Source organism: Anas platyrhynchos, chromosome 1, assembly GCF_047663525.1.
Source record: "Anas platyrhynchos isolate ZD024472 breed Pekin duck chromosome 1, IASCAAS_PekinDuck_T2T, whole genome shotgun sequence".
Taxonomy (NCBI): domain Eukaryota; kingdom Metazoa; phylum Chordata; class Aves; order Anseriformes; family Anatidae; genus Anas; species Anas platyrhynchos.
The window spans coordinates 181212463-181229102 of NC_092587.1; the positions used below are offsets into that span (position 1 = coordinate 181212463).

The following is a 16640-nucleotide window of genomic DNA, read 5'->3' on the forward strand; positions in this document are numbered from 1 at the left end:
TCAACATGCGAAAGAACTTCTTCACAGTGAGGGTCACGGAGCACTGGGACAGGCTGCCCAGGGAGGTTGTGGAGTCTTCTTCTTTGGAGATATTTAAGGCCCATCTGGACGCCTACCTGGGCAGCCTGCTCTAAGGAACCTGCAGGGGAGGGGTGGACCCAATGATCTTTCAAGGTCCCTTCCAACCCCTTCAATTCTGTGATTCTGTGATCATTGCTTAGGTTTGTTTTCTATTCCTTTTCAACAAAATTACCTTTTCCATCACTGTCTTAATGCTTTGTCATGTAATTATAAGGATTCATACGTCTGATTTTATGTATCTGTAATGCTGACATTCACATGTGAGATAGGGGTCTGATCTCCTACTAGAGCCAAGAGGAACTCAGTGTGGATTCAGGCGCCTGTGCCTGGGTGTCCAATGCCCTGTGAGAGGCCACAGAGCATCTGATCTAACCTCAAAAAAGGTACAGATCACCTGTAAGACAAGTTCTTATTAAAACAAGGTGAAACAAATCCTATTTGCCTGCAGATGTCCTATAGACTGCAGATGTCTCGTAGAGCCTTGGGAACCTCAGACAGCATGAGACACCTCTATTTTGGTGTCTTCTCCTTTTCAGTATGATGCTTAGACTATTCAGCATATCTTCAAGTCATAATCCATATTCAAAGATGAACTTTTCTATGATCCCTTAACTGTATTGAATAGAGTTCTACTGACTATAGAGGGAGCGTAAAATGCTCATTAGTTCAAATATGTACACCTAAATAATGATGTCTCTAGTCTGGAGCTGAATCCCAATCTAGCACTGGATTTGTTCCATTAGATCTGTGTTTTACTAAAACCACTAAAAGACTGTGTCAAAAATAAATAAATAGATCAAAAAGGCAACAGCTGGGTCTTCTGAAAGAATATAAGTGTTTACTGGAAAGCACAGATATCTGAGAATAATCATGGAGGACAAAAGCTAAACAGCTTTGAAAAACACCAAAAATTTAAATTATGTCATTGTACTGCTGAGATCGATACTTGCCTGCTTTAAGGACTTTAAAGACTTAAGTGCTTTAAGGACTATTTATTCTCATCCCCAGATCAACATCTCACCTTTTACTTATCCTTCCCTTCACATGTTCCTATCACTTTCTCTCATGGCCCTTTTCTCTCTGTTATCACAAGAACATTTTATACCCCAAACATTCCCAATAAATGCTTAATTAAAAATGAAGCATTTATGCTGCATTTTTTTTGTTTGTTTGTTTATTTGTCTCCTCTCTCCATTCCTTTCACTTTTTTTCCTTTTATTTTTTTTTTTTCCATGTTCTTCAATCATTCAATAAACAGAATCTCTTTTTCTCAAGTCTTTGGTCTTGGAAACTTTAGTTTTGACTAAAGTACATAAATGGCAATACACTGAGTTATGTGGAAGGAAAAGACTGAAGAGTATGGAATGCCTGGTGTGGGCTGGCAAGAACAATTTACCACTTGCAAAAAGTTCAGGCTGGGAGAACTGCATGGCCTGTAACAATAGAACTAATTGAACTAACTTGTTACAGATTTCATAAATTAGAGTAATACAGTGAAAAAATTATAATCTGTATTTTTTCTAACAATGTAGTCTCCAAAACAAATGTAGAAAAAAATTCTAAGCTGCAACAAGATATATTATTGTATTTTGTGATTTCAAGTTACATTATTTCTAATGTGTAATATATCAGTAGAAGCATACTTAAAATCATATGTAAACAATAGAAACCTGAGGAAATCTTCCTCCATCATCCTAAATTAATAAAAAATAAAATAAATTTTTAATGAATTGACTAGATTATTTCAAATACTTGCCATAATTTTTTTTTCTAATGTATATAAATTTTCATCTTAGTAAAAATGATCCTTTACACTTTCATGCTGATATTAAGAAAAGCTTTCATTGATACAAAAAGAAAAGAATCTGAGCAAGAAGAATGTTAGCAGTACTTTTTACCTGGTACTGAGCAAACCTGCCTAGCATTTCTGCTGTGCTTTTTCTTTCCTTACAGATGTAAAAATAATGAGCTATGTCTTCGGTAAGCTGATTCAGCTTCACTGGTTTTGATAAAGTCATCCTGTCTCACACCTGCTGCAGATATTCTTACCTATAAACAATGATATTGCAAGGCTAAATCAATTATCATTTGCTAAATTTGCAGCTTTCTCTTATTTTTCAAGCTTCCTCTTTTTTTTTTTTTTTTTTCCCCTGTGTCTAGTGGTTCATGAAATAAAATACACCCTAGTAATATTTGCACAAACTGCAGAAAGAAGGGGGAAAAAGCAGCATGGCTGTTATTGCAGACACATAAAATTTAGCTCAACTGCAAATGGTCAACTAGTGGGCACGCATCAGTAGGTGTTCTTAGGAAAGTGGTGTAACGGGAGTGGTAGAAATGCACATCCCAAGGGAAACCTAATTTGGTGTGACACTGTGCACAGATAACGGAAGGCCCAGACATGCTGTTACAGCATAACTTCTACAGCCGCAGTATGTGTTACACATTTCACAGTATGTTTAATTTTCTCCCTATACCACTCTCTCCCTGACACAGTACCTACTGCTGAGAAACATTTGGCATCTAGCTACATGCTGGGAATAAAATATACTAGCATACATTCAGGACATTGCAAAGATCCAGACCCCACTGTCCTGAATCAGAGATAAAATTCTATTTACGTTGTTTTCTTCTGAGTAAGACCACAGAGATTTTATCTGAACATTAATTTAATTGGGAATTATAAGCACTGGCAAGACCCACAGGAGACTGCTAATGGGTTATCATATGTAAAATGCCAGAAACCATAAAGCACATTGATAGTGCCACGTTGCATTCACCCCAAAAAGAAGCAATGTCATAATACACATAAAAAGGCATAGGAAATACTGTTAATTATAGAGGTATTTGCTAGTGATAAATTAAACACGATACACTCAAAATAGAACTTTGCTTCTCAAGATCTAATAAGGAAATGCATGGGGAAAAAATGCTCTGTTCTTGGAAGTGAGCATCAAAAACCTCTGAAAGTTTTGTCTACAATTCCAGTGTGTAGTAGTGCAGTCTACCCTCACTACTGCTGATAGCAGATGAAGAATTCATGCACAAGGTGTACAAATACAATATCTAGATCAGCTCTCCGTAGCAGTTCCAATGCAATATGGTGGTGTAGCCTTTTCTGTATTTCAATGCAGATTGTCATTGTCTCTATGGAGTACCTCTACTCTCTCCGTATCTTTGCATGGATTTCAGGTGTACGACTACGTGTCTGTGTGTATATAGAGAGATATACACTTATATGCATGAGTGTGTACTAGAATGAGTGGATCAGCTTACCAGAGCAGCTGCTTTTGCCATTTGATCTGTACTTGAATCAACACGAGTTGATCTCATGAGTGCAATTAACATCTCTCAGGAAGAGCCAGGCAGAGAGACCTGTTACAGCGTGTCTGGATTGCGCACTGCACTGCTCAGTGGCACCAGGCTGTTTTCTGCGGGGCTCCCCAAAGGCGCTATGTTCTGCCGAAATCTTAACAGTAACTAATTTGGGGCATGTCTAAAATATGTATCACAGTGGTTCACCCAGGAGGTACAGAGGCTCAGTGCTGCAACCGTGACAGTCCCAGAGCAGAATTAATCTGGCATTTTCACCGCTCAGCTCCTGCTGAGCAGTGATGCAGAGTGGCTGCATCATCGCTTCCTTTTTCTCTGCTGCCCGTGGAGGTCTGGTGCTTGTACAAATAGCTGCCATTGAAAGCGGTGTATCTGGCAGTTCCTTAACGCTTGCTGTAATGGCATTTCCAGGCGTGTGCGCTTGCCTGCTTCATCAAGCGTTTCACATCTCAGTATGCTCAGGTCTCTGCTAGAGATGTGGGGTGATGCATTTCGCATTGTTTTGCATTCCTCCTCCCCTCCTTGGACAGCCTTGCCCTGTCTCCTTCCCTCTGCTCCCCTGTGCTTATTTCCCTCTCCTCCTCCCCCGCAACCCCTGCTGTTCCCGGGAGCCCGGGGGTGGAAGACAGCCTCCCAGGGCTTCGGGCAAACTCGGAAAACTCTGAAGCAGTGCTTGGTGGTGGCGTAGTCCCTACGGACAACAACAGTGGCGGGCCGGAGGCCGGGGCGGTGCAGGCAGGGCTGGGGGGCGGCAGGAGCTCCAGGCTAGGGGCAGGACCCTGCACCTGTGGGGCAGCAGGTGCCTGCCATGCTCCATGCCTGACCCCAACACGGGCACCGAGCCCCCGAAAAGGTCCCAAATAAATAAATAAATACATATACATATATATATATATATATGTTGGTTTTTTGTTTTTTTTTTTTTTTTTTTGGTCGTGCTATTTCGGAAACTGGCTCAACACCCTGCGTCTTTTTCGTACCATTTCTAAGCTCGTGTATGTCCTAATTTTAGGGAAAAGAAAAGTGAGGAAATGGTACCTAGCCTCCCTCCCTCCGCTCTGCTATTGTGAATCTTGGCTCCGGCTCGGTCCCTAAAGCCTCAAGCGCGACTCTTGGCCAGCCGGACCCAGTGGTGCCGGGGCAGGGAACAGAGCAGGGACCCTTCCGGACAGGGCAGCAGCTCGGCGACAGCCCTGCTCGGAGCGGTCCAGGTCTTCCCCAAAGATGCGAGAGCAAAGTTTGCAGATACACCGTCCGGCACGGTGCTTTCCTCGGCTCACCCATCACGCCCCCACCTTCTGATGGCCCTTTTCCCTCTCCTCAATCCCCCGGGGGACGCTTCGGGGTGAGAGCAGCCAGGGCTCCGCCGAGAAGCGGGGCCGGGGGGGGTGCGCAGGAGCGCGGTGCGGCCGCGGGGGGGCGCGGGTGCGGGCGCCGGGGGCCGGCGGGGGCAGCGCCGCGGGGGCGGCGGCGGCGGCGGGAGGGGTCCCCCGGAGGCAAACGGTGCCGCCGGCCGAGGAGAGAGCGCCGAGGAGGGAAAGCCCCGGTGCTTGCCTCTCCGTGGTCTTCTCGTCTTCATTCCTGCGCCTTATCTCCCGCCCCACGCCTCGCAGAGCTGCGCTCCGGGGGGGGGGGGGGGGGGAAGGAAGAGTCGCGTCGGAAGGAGCGGGGACTTTTTGTAAGCAGCATGAGGTTCTCCGAGGCGATGAGGAGATGCCACACTGAGGAGCCGGGGTTGAAGCTGCCTCTCATCTGTTGCACCGGTGCCCGGCGGCTGGCGCGGTCCCCTGGGCTGGGGGTGATGGAGACCCTCTAACTCGTGGGCGTGGATCCGAGCGTCTGAGCGTGGGGCAAAAGATGAAGAAAATAAAGTAAAAATAATAATAATAATAATAATAAAAAATAAAATGGGGAAAAGTGCCTGAGGCGGACGAGAGCCAGTGAACTAAAACGAACACCTCTTAAAGGGATTTAACTTACAAAAAGGATTGAGAAGGGTACTGCCGAGGGAAAATGTGACCTGTTAAAGCTGTTGAAGGAAGATGCCGGTTGTCAACGCATACACCTAAACCAAGTAAGTTCTCATTAACTTTGCTATATTTTCCTTCTGAATCTTTAATTCCCTTCTTGTCCTTCTACCATAAATAAATAAATAAATAAATAAAACTCCCCAGGACGGTCTGAGCTAACTTTTGCGCTGGCACAAGCACTGAATGACATTGCGCACCTCCATGATCACAGTCCAAGAAGAATTAGGACCCTTTTCTTTCCCCTGTACATAATAAAGGTATTTTTTTGCCTCGCAGCTGCTACCGTGGGAAGCGGCATTCCTCGGTGGCTGGGTGAAGTGTGACACCTGCAGGACAGCTGAGCTCCCAGGGGCCGGAGGATGCCGGGCAGGGAGAGGGCAGGGGACGGCTCCCCGGCGGCTCACAGGGGAACAAAGTCCCGCATTTGTCCTCTATTCGGTCAAAAAGCAAGTGAGGCTGCAATGGGAGGCTCCCGCCCCCCCGAGGGGACCTTGCTCCCCGCAGAGAGCCGCGGTGCAGCCCGCAGGGAGCCTCCTGGAAAGGTTGAGGTCCTGCCGGGAAGGACCTCCTGCCTGGAGGATGGAGAAATGCGAGGTAGATAGGAGAGGAGCGTGATAAAGCTCCTGGTGGGATTCATCCGTGCGTTAGGTTTACGTTTGCAAGGTGCTCGCTGTTGGAGAGACAGGACAGAGGCCGTAATCTTGTTGGAAAGAAGCAGTTGATGTCCTGGAGCCATGAATGCCGACAGAAAATTACACTCTACAAAAAGGCAGATTTGCAAAAATCGCTGCTATTGGAGAAACCTGCAGTCTTGTTAATCTAATATATTTCCCCATTTTCACAAGGAAATGTCATTTATACACTTTTGTTTTACTGGACTCTGTTGAGTGATTTCCTGTTAGCATGGCAACCAAAAATTACATTTATTGAAGCATGCCTCAAAAGTGAGATGGCTCTTCCAGTTCTAAAACACCTTTTAGGTGAAAGTAAATAAACCCACTTTCCAGTCTCTGCCTTTCTTCAGAACAGGCACTTCTGAAAAAATGGGTGAAAAGATGATTAAATGGAAATTGCATCTTGATTTCATTTAAGAAAGGAATACTTCTTTTCACAAGAATCTGATCATGTATAGATTTTCTGTAGCATACAGCAAGCACAGAATGGGAAATAGTCTTTTTTAAGTCCTACGTGCTTAATTAATGCCAACATTAAAGCACTTTTCAACACAATTTACTTAAAATTTGAAATGTAATTGTACTGCAGTGACATAGCACGTTTCAATGTTTAAGCTTCTTTTTCAAAACCCAGACCCAGATAGCTTAGCAAGGTTACATATGGAAATATGTAGAATTTTCTATGATTTTACCTCATTCACATAAGCAAGAATTTTACATACAGAGAAGCCAAGCATGAGTGAGACTACTTTACAACTGTCTTGGAATAACAAATTCTGGATTTACAGAGGACCTGAGTTTATACCACTTCTTCAGGCAGGACTTGGGAATAGTCCTTTAATATCAAAACGTCTGAAACTTTCATGACACTCTTATGTCTTAATTTTGGTGTTACCTTCTATACTGAAAAAAAAAAAAAAAAAAAGTTGTTTTTGCTTGCACAAGGATGATGGTCTTTACTACAGTTTTTGTTTCTCTTCTGTTGTTCAGACTTTGGAACAGATGAGGCTATATTAGGAAACAGCAAAGCATAAATATGCCTGTCTTTTAAATTTAACTTCGTCCACTTATTCTGACACTATATATAGTAGTTGATGCACTGAAAATAGCTCCAGAAAAAAAATCTCATTTCTTCTTATCTCATCTTATTTAGAACCAAATACTGCTAGTTGAAATTTGAGTCAGTTGAGGTCACTCCAGATCTGGTATGATTTTGCTTCTTTTTGAGTATGCCCACTGCAGATACTGGGTCCTGATCAATGGAAGTGGATTTGCATTACCTCAGTTTGGAAAGTTTATACTGGAGGACACATGTAGAGAAAACTATTAAGAGATTAGTTTTCAGCTTTGTGTATACACATACATATTTTTGTATTTTGTATTTTGCCTTAGGTTACAAGCAAAAATGAGCATGACAGCACCTCCTAACACCTGAGACCTTTCTCCATGCCAGTACACTGTTTGATCTGTCATTTTTTTTCTGGGACATGATTCATTGCAGTGAGGGGGCAAAATCAACAGGGAAAATCTTGTGTAGCATCTCTGCCTGCTCTGCTACATTGGTGATTCTGGTAATCAGTGCTAAAAAGGACTGTATTCCTTTTGAAAATGATGAGTAAGTCAGCATGACTTCTCTTATGGAAAGGTAACATAGAAGCAGGAAGAAAAGACATAACCTATTTCAAGAAAAAGCAGATAAAAACATAGAAAGCATTGTTCTGCTGAGATATTTAATGGCTTTATGTATGTCAGATTTACCATTACCATTTCTGTTCAGTTTTAAGGTGTATCGGGTTATAGTTTGGTTATTTTATCAAGCATAATATTTTAAATTACTGAATTTACGTTGAAGATAAAACTCCAGTTTTCCATTACCATGTTTGTTTCAACAAACAAAATTCCAGGAACTATCTGCTTAAGGAGCCTTGATTCCACTGAGGAAAATAAAAGACAGAGAGCCCTTACTCTGATTTTAAGTACTGGGGCATAGCATAACACCAGCAACAAGGGTGCCAGGATCTTCATGCCTGTTGAGATTTGCTGCTGGAAAATAAATTCACCTGATTAAAAAGATATTTATTATTTTAGTTTATACAGTGAAAAAAAGAGAAAGGCTGAGCAAATTGAGTCTTCTTTTTGTAACAGATATCCATGCAAAAATCATTCACAGGTGCATTAACTCTCTGTCAAATAGACTTTGAAAATGGTAAAGAGCAATGGTAATTGCTTTGCACAGTGAAGTTTACAAAGGAATTAAAAGATGTGCTGAATTAAAAGTGTGCTGAACAAACAATAAATATATCATGCACCTTTTAAAATAAATTATTCTTTTTTTTTTTCAGGGATTTTTTTTTCTCCTTTTTATTTTATTTTTTAATCTTCTGTTTTATTCTCAACCACTTATTTCTAAAATAGGTAGTGACTGGTGTGGGACAAGAATTGAAAGGAACCTTCAATAAAAATTATAATTTTTTTACAGCTAAGCTATTTTTTCAGTGATTGTGGGCTGAAGGAGGACAGGAAAAGCTACTTCAGTTTGGGTGAATTTTACATGTATCAGGGAGTCAAATTCGACCAGTAAAGTCTATGGCAACTTGTGCAATTGCTTGATCATTGATTGAGCCTGTTCTGGATACACTCATCTGAAGAGCTCCTCTCATACATATGCATGTCAGATGAACCATTTGAATATTATGGTAATAATATTGTGTAATATTGGTAATAAATCTGGTATTTTGTAATAATATTATCTGGTATTTTATGTAACAGGTAGAGAGGGAAACAATAGATGGAGAAAGACTTCCTCCTGGGATTTTCTGAAACAAATGTTATGGGTTATTCCATGGATACTTCCCACATACTGCCCAAGAAGAAGGCAAAGGCCCCATCCTATCAGTTGTGCATATATGGTTGGTGAGCAGCCAAGCCTTGCGGTGGTGCCCTTGCACTCTTCCAGTCCTACCTCAAACGTGCTTGTTTTCCATGCATGTGCCCGATGTAAAAGTTGTTTTTTTTTTTTTTTTTTTTTTTTTTTTTTTTTTTTAATGTGGTTCCTTCTAATATGAGTTTTAAGAAACAGAAATACATCCCTACTGGCTCAGACAAATGTAAAATTTGTGTCAGCTACACTCACACCTAAGATCAGACTGGAACAACAGTTCTATGGTCTCTTGCTCCTTGTGTCCTTATGCCAGCTAGTCATGTAATGTGCTTTTCAGTTGCTGATACAGCAGTACATCCTATCCTTTTAGTTGATTTAAGGTATGTTCACTGACTGCCGACTGCCCCTTATTCTAGGAGGACACCAGTGTCTTATAGGTCATGTACCACACAGGCCAGCCTTTTGTGGTTACTTCTGATAACCTGAACTGATGCCTGAATTGACATGAAATACCTCTGTGTTGGCTACAGAATCCTTTCTCTTCTGGAGAAAGAAAGGCAGAAGACAAGAGTAAACCATCCTCTGTACTTCGACATCTTCTTTGGAACAGAAAAAACATCCTCCAGGAGTGTCTGTCTTTCTTTGCTCACTATGCAGATATGAGATAGAAACCTGCCTTCTTAAGCTGGGTTAGTTGAATCCCAGCTGTGTAGGGTGTACTGTGATAGTACAGCATGAAGATTGCTATAAGCAAGATAAAATGCAGGTGAAAAATAAAAGACACGCACATACATACACGAAACTGCTATGCTAACTTTGAAACAACATGTAAATAGTGTGAATTTATGACTGTTGGATGTACACTTCTGGAAGGTTGCCACCTCTGCAACCCCTTTTCCTTACAGAGGATTCTTCAAAACATCATCTTATGCAAACTGGCAATAACATCCTAAAGCTTCTGTCACTTTTTGGCTTGATGTCTGGCCTCATGTCCATCATAAAGAGGTAGAAACAGCCAAGAGAGACAGTGATACTCTTTGTGATGGCCAAGTATCAGGTATGATTACTAACCCAGGCCATAAAGCACAAGAGGAGTATCAGTGCAACTCTGCATTTACCCTCCCGAAAATATATGTGAAGCTGGCCTGGCCTGAGAGTCTGGGAGCTCCTTACGAGATGTGGGCAGTCTGCCAGTAAGGACCTTCCTATGGTAGTTTCTGTGTTGGATTGACTGAGAATTCAATTTGCTCACTTTAACCATCATTTAATCAAAGTACCTGATCACATCACAGGAAGTTAGCAATCCTAGGAAAATCAATGCAGTCCTCTCTTCATTAGATTAATGGACAGACTTTTGCCTGTGTTCCTTTTGTGTTGCCATAAATCAGGAGAATACTAAAGGACAATTTTTTGAAGATTAAAACTGCAGTATTCCACAGTATAGAGACTGTCTTTAGCAGACTGGCAGTCTAATGTCAGACCAGTACATTACTGGACTAAGAAGGGAGAGCGCCAAATTTATTTCCAAGGAAAATTACATTGTTTTCTGAATTAAAACATTACATTTGTTTGAAAAACTGAAATTCTTTAAATATGTTTTTTTCCGTTTTAAAAAGTACAAACAATCAATTTATTTTTTGAGTAAAGGAATTGACAATAGGGTTTTAGCAGAAGATACAGGGTCATTTTATGTCTGATTTAAGATTAGCCCCGGTGAATTTGTATATTGTGATCTATGTCAAAAATATCTTTACTGGCAAGTCTTGAAAAGTGCTAAAAGGGTTTTTTTTGCAACAAATGTTGGATTCATTTCACCTAGCCACTATGAATTTGATTGCCAGTTGTAAACCAACCATCTATGTTCCTTGTATAGTCACTGGAGAGATACAGGAACTGCCAGTGGACAAAATAGTCCATCTAATTCATACACCTGTAATAGAGTGGAAGGAATTGCTCTCTGCAGGTATATATTGTTGCTGATGTTGGATTTCATACAGCTAAATTTAGGTGAGATGATTTTTTCCCTAATGGTATCATAGGAAAATAAAACCCACATTCAGAGGTGCCAGAAAATAAGTGTCTTTTTAATTCTGAAGTATCTCAAGGTCCTACTGACCTTCATGGTACAGATGCAGACATCTTAGCATCAACTAGATGACTCTACCATGGTAAATTAATACAAATATCCTGTTGTCTGTTCCCAGAGTTTTTAAGAATTTGTGGTTTGGTTAAGTATCTGAAATACATCTTGTAGCTGTGCCAAGGGAAATGGGAGTGTCAACTGGACCTTTGTAAAGGGAGAACACACAGTTCTGCGTGCTCACAGCCTGCTTCCTGTGAGTGCAAGATGTCTCTCTTCCAGAGAGCACATTCTGCTTCTGCAGAGCAAAGGAAAGCAAGGACAGATTCTTCTCAAATGTTCTCAACATTGCTATTTCTACAGTAAACCATAGTGAAATGAATACATAATTACAATGAAAACTATCTTTCAGAGATGATATCATTGTTTGAATCTCTGTTCTTGTAGATATGTTTGTTATTAGCAAAACACTTCAAAATAAACCCTCTTGTTATGCTTCAGCGCTGACTGCTGCATATACCCTGCTTATCTTTTACTGAAAAATAACTAAAATATCCCATTTGTGTTTTGCTTATACTGAGAACATTTTATTTTAAATTGGGAGAGATGTTTACCTTTCATTTTTTATGGTAATGACATAAAGTGATTGGACCTGCAGTAAATCCCTTGAATTTTGTGCTGGCATGGTGAGGTTTTTTATTTATTTATTTATTTATTTATTTATTTATTTTAATTTTGTTTTATAGTACATTCATAGCTGCAAAAACTACTGCCACCAGTTTCAAACGCATACACTTTCACTATGGTGGCTTTAACTATCTAGTAGATACCATACAGAAGGGATTTTGGCCATGAATGAAACCAAAACCAAGTTGCCTACAGATTGTTCTTTAGTTTTCCTTACACATCTTAACTACAAAGTTGACATTCCAAAAACAATAACTGCTTGTCTTTGAATGTATTTAGACACTTTAACAGAATCACAGAATCACAGAATCGTCTAGGTTGGAAGAGACCTCCAAGATCACCTAGTCCAACCTCTGACCTAACACTAACAAGTCCTCCACTAAACCATATCACTAAGCTCTCTTTCAGTAAAGAAGTTCTTCCTAATATCCAACCTAAACCTCCCCTGGCACAACTTTAGCCCATTCTCCCTCATCCTGTCACCAGGCACATGGGAGAATAGACCAATCCCCACCTTGCTACAGCCTCCTTTACTGTACCTATACCTAGTGTACCTATACATTAAACATGACAAACTTTGTAGTCTGTGGAAGGAAATTAGTAACTTTGTAGGGTGATTGATGTGACCTGTCTTGAAGAAGGTTAATTGTCCCGTGCAGGGCAGTGCATTTCTTCCCATTACTAACGAGGATTGGGATGACAAACTAACTTTGTATGTCTATTTTTGGGATTCCTACACTAGTAAATACTAATTTCACCTTTTTTCTTAAAATGTTTTTGATCAAAGTACTTCTTAATGGCACATAATGATTAATAAAGCTTCATAACGATAGTATAAAGAATATATTAGTATTTTAAAAACTGATCAGGAAGCTAAAATACAAGGCACTGAGGTCACATGTTGCAAGTTGATGGCATAGGTACTTAGTCCTTAGTTTGTACTTAGTCCTGTGCTATAATTACTCCTTTTCTCCTTTTTTTTTTTTATTTTCTTGTGCGGAGCAATTACAAAAGTGCATTTTGGTCTACACACTCACATAAAAACATTTTATTTATGACTGTTTAACTTAGAGATATTAACTTTGAACATATTTGTTTATGGACTGAAGCCAGTTGTACCAAATACGGAACTGATTTGAGATGATTAAGTACATTTATCACTAAACTATCTTAATGTATAATGTATAATGCACTATCTTAATGTATAATTTATAAACTTCCTTAAACTTATTACTTTTTTAATAATAATAATAATAATAATAATCTCTTGTTTGAGGATTTGTTTCTTCCACAATATTTAAAACAAGGGCTCTGACCAAAGGTTTGAATCTCCCCTTTTCTGAGAGTGCCTTTGTCCACAGGAACAAAGTAGAGGATTCTTGGTGAGCTGGATTGCATTTCAGTGGTCAGGTATTTGTCCTACCTGAGAGCTTGCACAGTCTGATCTAACAGACACACTGAATTTTGTAGAGGTGGGTTAGGATAAAAGAAGGATTTATTGCTCATTGCCAAAATGCTTCCTCTTCACCCACTTACTAGGAACCACCTGCTTTTCACAACTGCCTCTGCTGGCTTCAGGCCCATTGGGAACTTTCCTCTATTTGAAGAATTCCTGTGGGTTAACTGAAGACAAAGATCTATCCTTTTAGGTTTTAATAATTCAAAAAATGTCCAAGCATGAGATAGGGTCTGGATGAAAGCCTTTTAATCCTCCCTTTCATTGTATTTTTTTGAAGGGACGTTACTCTCATCACATTCTGTTTCCTTGTTAGGGCAACTGGTGAAGCACCACATTGTTTTACTGATGTCTTCTTACTGACGTGCCTTTGATCTTTTGCCCTTACCCCTTATTTCCCACCCACTCATTCATTATATTAAGTCCAGAAACTGTAGTTGAATTCTTAGTGACACTGAAGTGGATTTCATTTTGGCTTTAGTGTCACCAAGCACAAGACTCTGGGATGTAACCGGCCATCCAAGCCATTAGGACGACAGTACCCATGTGTGTGCCTGCAGTGTCTGTCCGATGAGATATGTGCAAGGACCTTTTTATCTGGTCAGTCCTCAAAGCATCTGTAATTCTTCAATACAATGCTAATAACACCCAGGGAACCAGTAACCTTGCACAGAGTATTCTGCACTACCTGAAGTCTACATTTCAGGGTCCTTACATTCAGGAATAATCATTGCTGATGTGGTAACATCATTGTGGTAATCATTGCTCCTCAGCGGTAACATACAACTACACTTGTTTTGAGGTTTTACTTACTTTGGACAAAGTAGCAAGTGCATGAATGAGACTTCATGGAAGACAGAAATAACTTGACATTTCAAAACAATAATAGACAAAACAGTTTTCATTTCAAAGCCGTCATATATATATAAAATAAATAAATTAATAATAACAATTAAAAAACAAAAAACAAAAACCACAACAAAACAGTGAAGACAGTTGAGACACTAGCACATTCAAATAGGTCATCTCTGATCATATTCTCCATGATATTCCCATTGGTAGATAGATAATAGACATCTTTCAAGGCTTGATTGCCTTATGGAAATATACGTGTTTGGTAAACAAGTACTCTAGGACAAAATAACACTTCAGTCATCTTCCATTAGTTCTTTCTTGCTTAACTCAATGTTTACTTTTATTTTAACACTTTCCTTAAACCTTTCTCTTAAAAACAAATTTTACAATAAGAATTACCTACATGAGTCAACAGCTCAAAATAGTTAAGCTTTATGGTCAGCATGCAACAGATTTTATTTTAAAGAAATAAAATGTTCCATGTGTTTTGCAATTAAAGTCTTGATTCAAGGAAGTTTAAAGAAGTCTTGGTATTCTACTGATAACAGTGCTTCATAGGGTGCTTCTTGTTAAGTGTTCACTTCATTCCTTTCCTCAGTATGAGACAGTTGACTGAATGTAGGCTTCAGTGGTATAATTTGAAAGATCAGGTGAATATTCTCTATATTATAACAAGGAAAATATTAGTACTATACTAATCCATTATGGAGAATCCAGCATAAATTTAAGAACTTTACATGTAATGTAATTATGGTAAAGATGTTTCTAGTCTTAATGTTGTCATTTTTCTTTGGAAAAATTACTTTGGTTCACAGAGATATGATTTTTTTTTAATTGTTTTTGTTTTGGCATTTTTTTCCATTCCTTTATCACAAATGTCTGAGAAAACTCCTATTATTTTCACTTTTATTGTATGGGTAGCTGTGATTTAACAAGCCCGTTTTATAGCCAAAGTTGCCATATTCAAAAAAAAATTAAAAATAGCAGCTTTTGCATATCATAAAGTTTCCTAAAATCCCACAAACTACCTGCTCTTCTATTTATTTGCATACTTGTTTGCTCTAAATTGCAACTGTGTGCACTGTTCGGGGTGGAGAATATGAAAACCACAGGTTAATTAAAATTATGATAATAGTAAAATTCCTTTGAAATTCTAGCTCCCTTTAGTGAAAGTCTATGAAATACAAAATGAAACTATCGTGTCTTTTCATCAGTCATACATGCATTGGTTTAGACAGAAGATGTTATTTCAAAAATTTGCCCCCTTGGTTCCAAGAGAATTATAATGCTCTGGCAGCTTCTTGTTTCTTCTCAATAATTCATCAGTTTATAAAAAATAAATTGAGTCTCATTCTCCATTCCAATGCAGCCAATGCAATTACAAGTTGGGGAGAACCTACTCTAAAAACTTCATGCTGTAGAGTGTTTTAGAAAAACATGTAGGCCTAAAACACTCATCTATTTGCTGTCATTGTTACCACCCATGGTTGCAACCCACACAGCTACTGTGTGTAATGTGGCAAGGGTTTGCAACCATTCTGTCACTTTATTCTCTATCTAAATTCTTTTTTTTTTTTTTTTTTTTTTTTTTTTTTCCTTTTGCAGTTCACATTTAATCTTTTACTGAAGGGAAGAAGGGAAGCAGTGAATCTTCTCTTTACATATACAGACATAGTTGACAAGATGACAAGAACTAAAATCTCACTGTATCTGATTATAAGAATCCCTGAATTTTTCTGTTGTTGGTAAATTAATTGAAACCAAATTAAACAGATGATGACATCTGTAATTTTTAAAACAAGTTTTTTTTTTTTTTTTTTTTTTTTTTTTTATGGTTTCTAGAACATTCAGGAACCATTCCGAACAGTTTTTGTTAGCATCACTAGAAAACTGGTTGCCAGTTCAAGATTATGGCACATCAAAGCAACAAATCAGTCTTGGAAGTCTCTATTATAAGCAAAACTCTAATGTACTCTTACATATTCAATACCTTCAAGCTGTTATTCATAATTCCAGTAAATGACATATATTTCAATGAACATAAGGAAACACAGTTTTCATTTAATGTTTAATCTATTTATGTCAATTATGAAACCAGGTGCTGTGTAATGTAGGAATCATCAAGATTTTTGTTCAGTTTCCCCAACTTTGCTTTATGCCTTGTGATATCTCAATGACTTTACATAGTAATAGCTTGAAACATTACAATAAAATTAATTTCCAACGTGGGGATTTCATTAGGAATGGAATATTTTATAGGAAATACAAGAAATTATGTTTATAGTTCGAGTATTTTGAAGGAAACTATAGTGTATACATTGATCATCTGAAAGATTTATAGATTTATGGATGTCCAAGTTGTATTCTGTGACAAAATATGTTTTTAGATATATATGTATGTGCATGTACATTTGTACAGTATACACATATGCCTATATATATACACATAACAGAAAAACACATACATAAGTTTTCATATACATAGATATTTATCTGCACTATGTGCTTGCCTTTTACTGGGACGCGTTAAAAGTTAATTTTGCTCCTGCAAGTGTAAGAGAAG

At 38.9% G+C, this 16640-nt stretch overlaps 1 protein-coding gene across 2 annotated transcripts in view; it reads left to right on the forward strand.

The window, feature by feature from the left end:
* Positions 1 to 4943: 4943 nt before the first annotated feature.
* TRPC4 (transient receptor potential cation channel subfamily C member 4) overlaps positions 4944 to 16640 on the forward strand; it is a 161806-nt gene continuing 150109 nt past the window's right edge. The window contains exon 1 of one of the 2 annotated variants that reach the window (XM_005018338.6): positions 4944 to 5488. The gene's annotated coding sequence lies outside the window, so the exon portion shown is untranslated. The remainder of the gene's footprint in view (positions 5489 to 16640) is intronic. The other variant, XM_038174295.2, reaches the window with a different exon arrangement.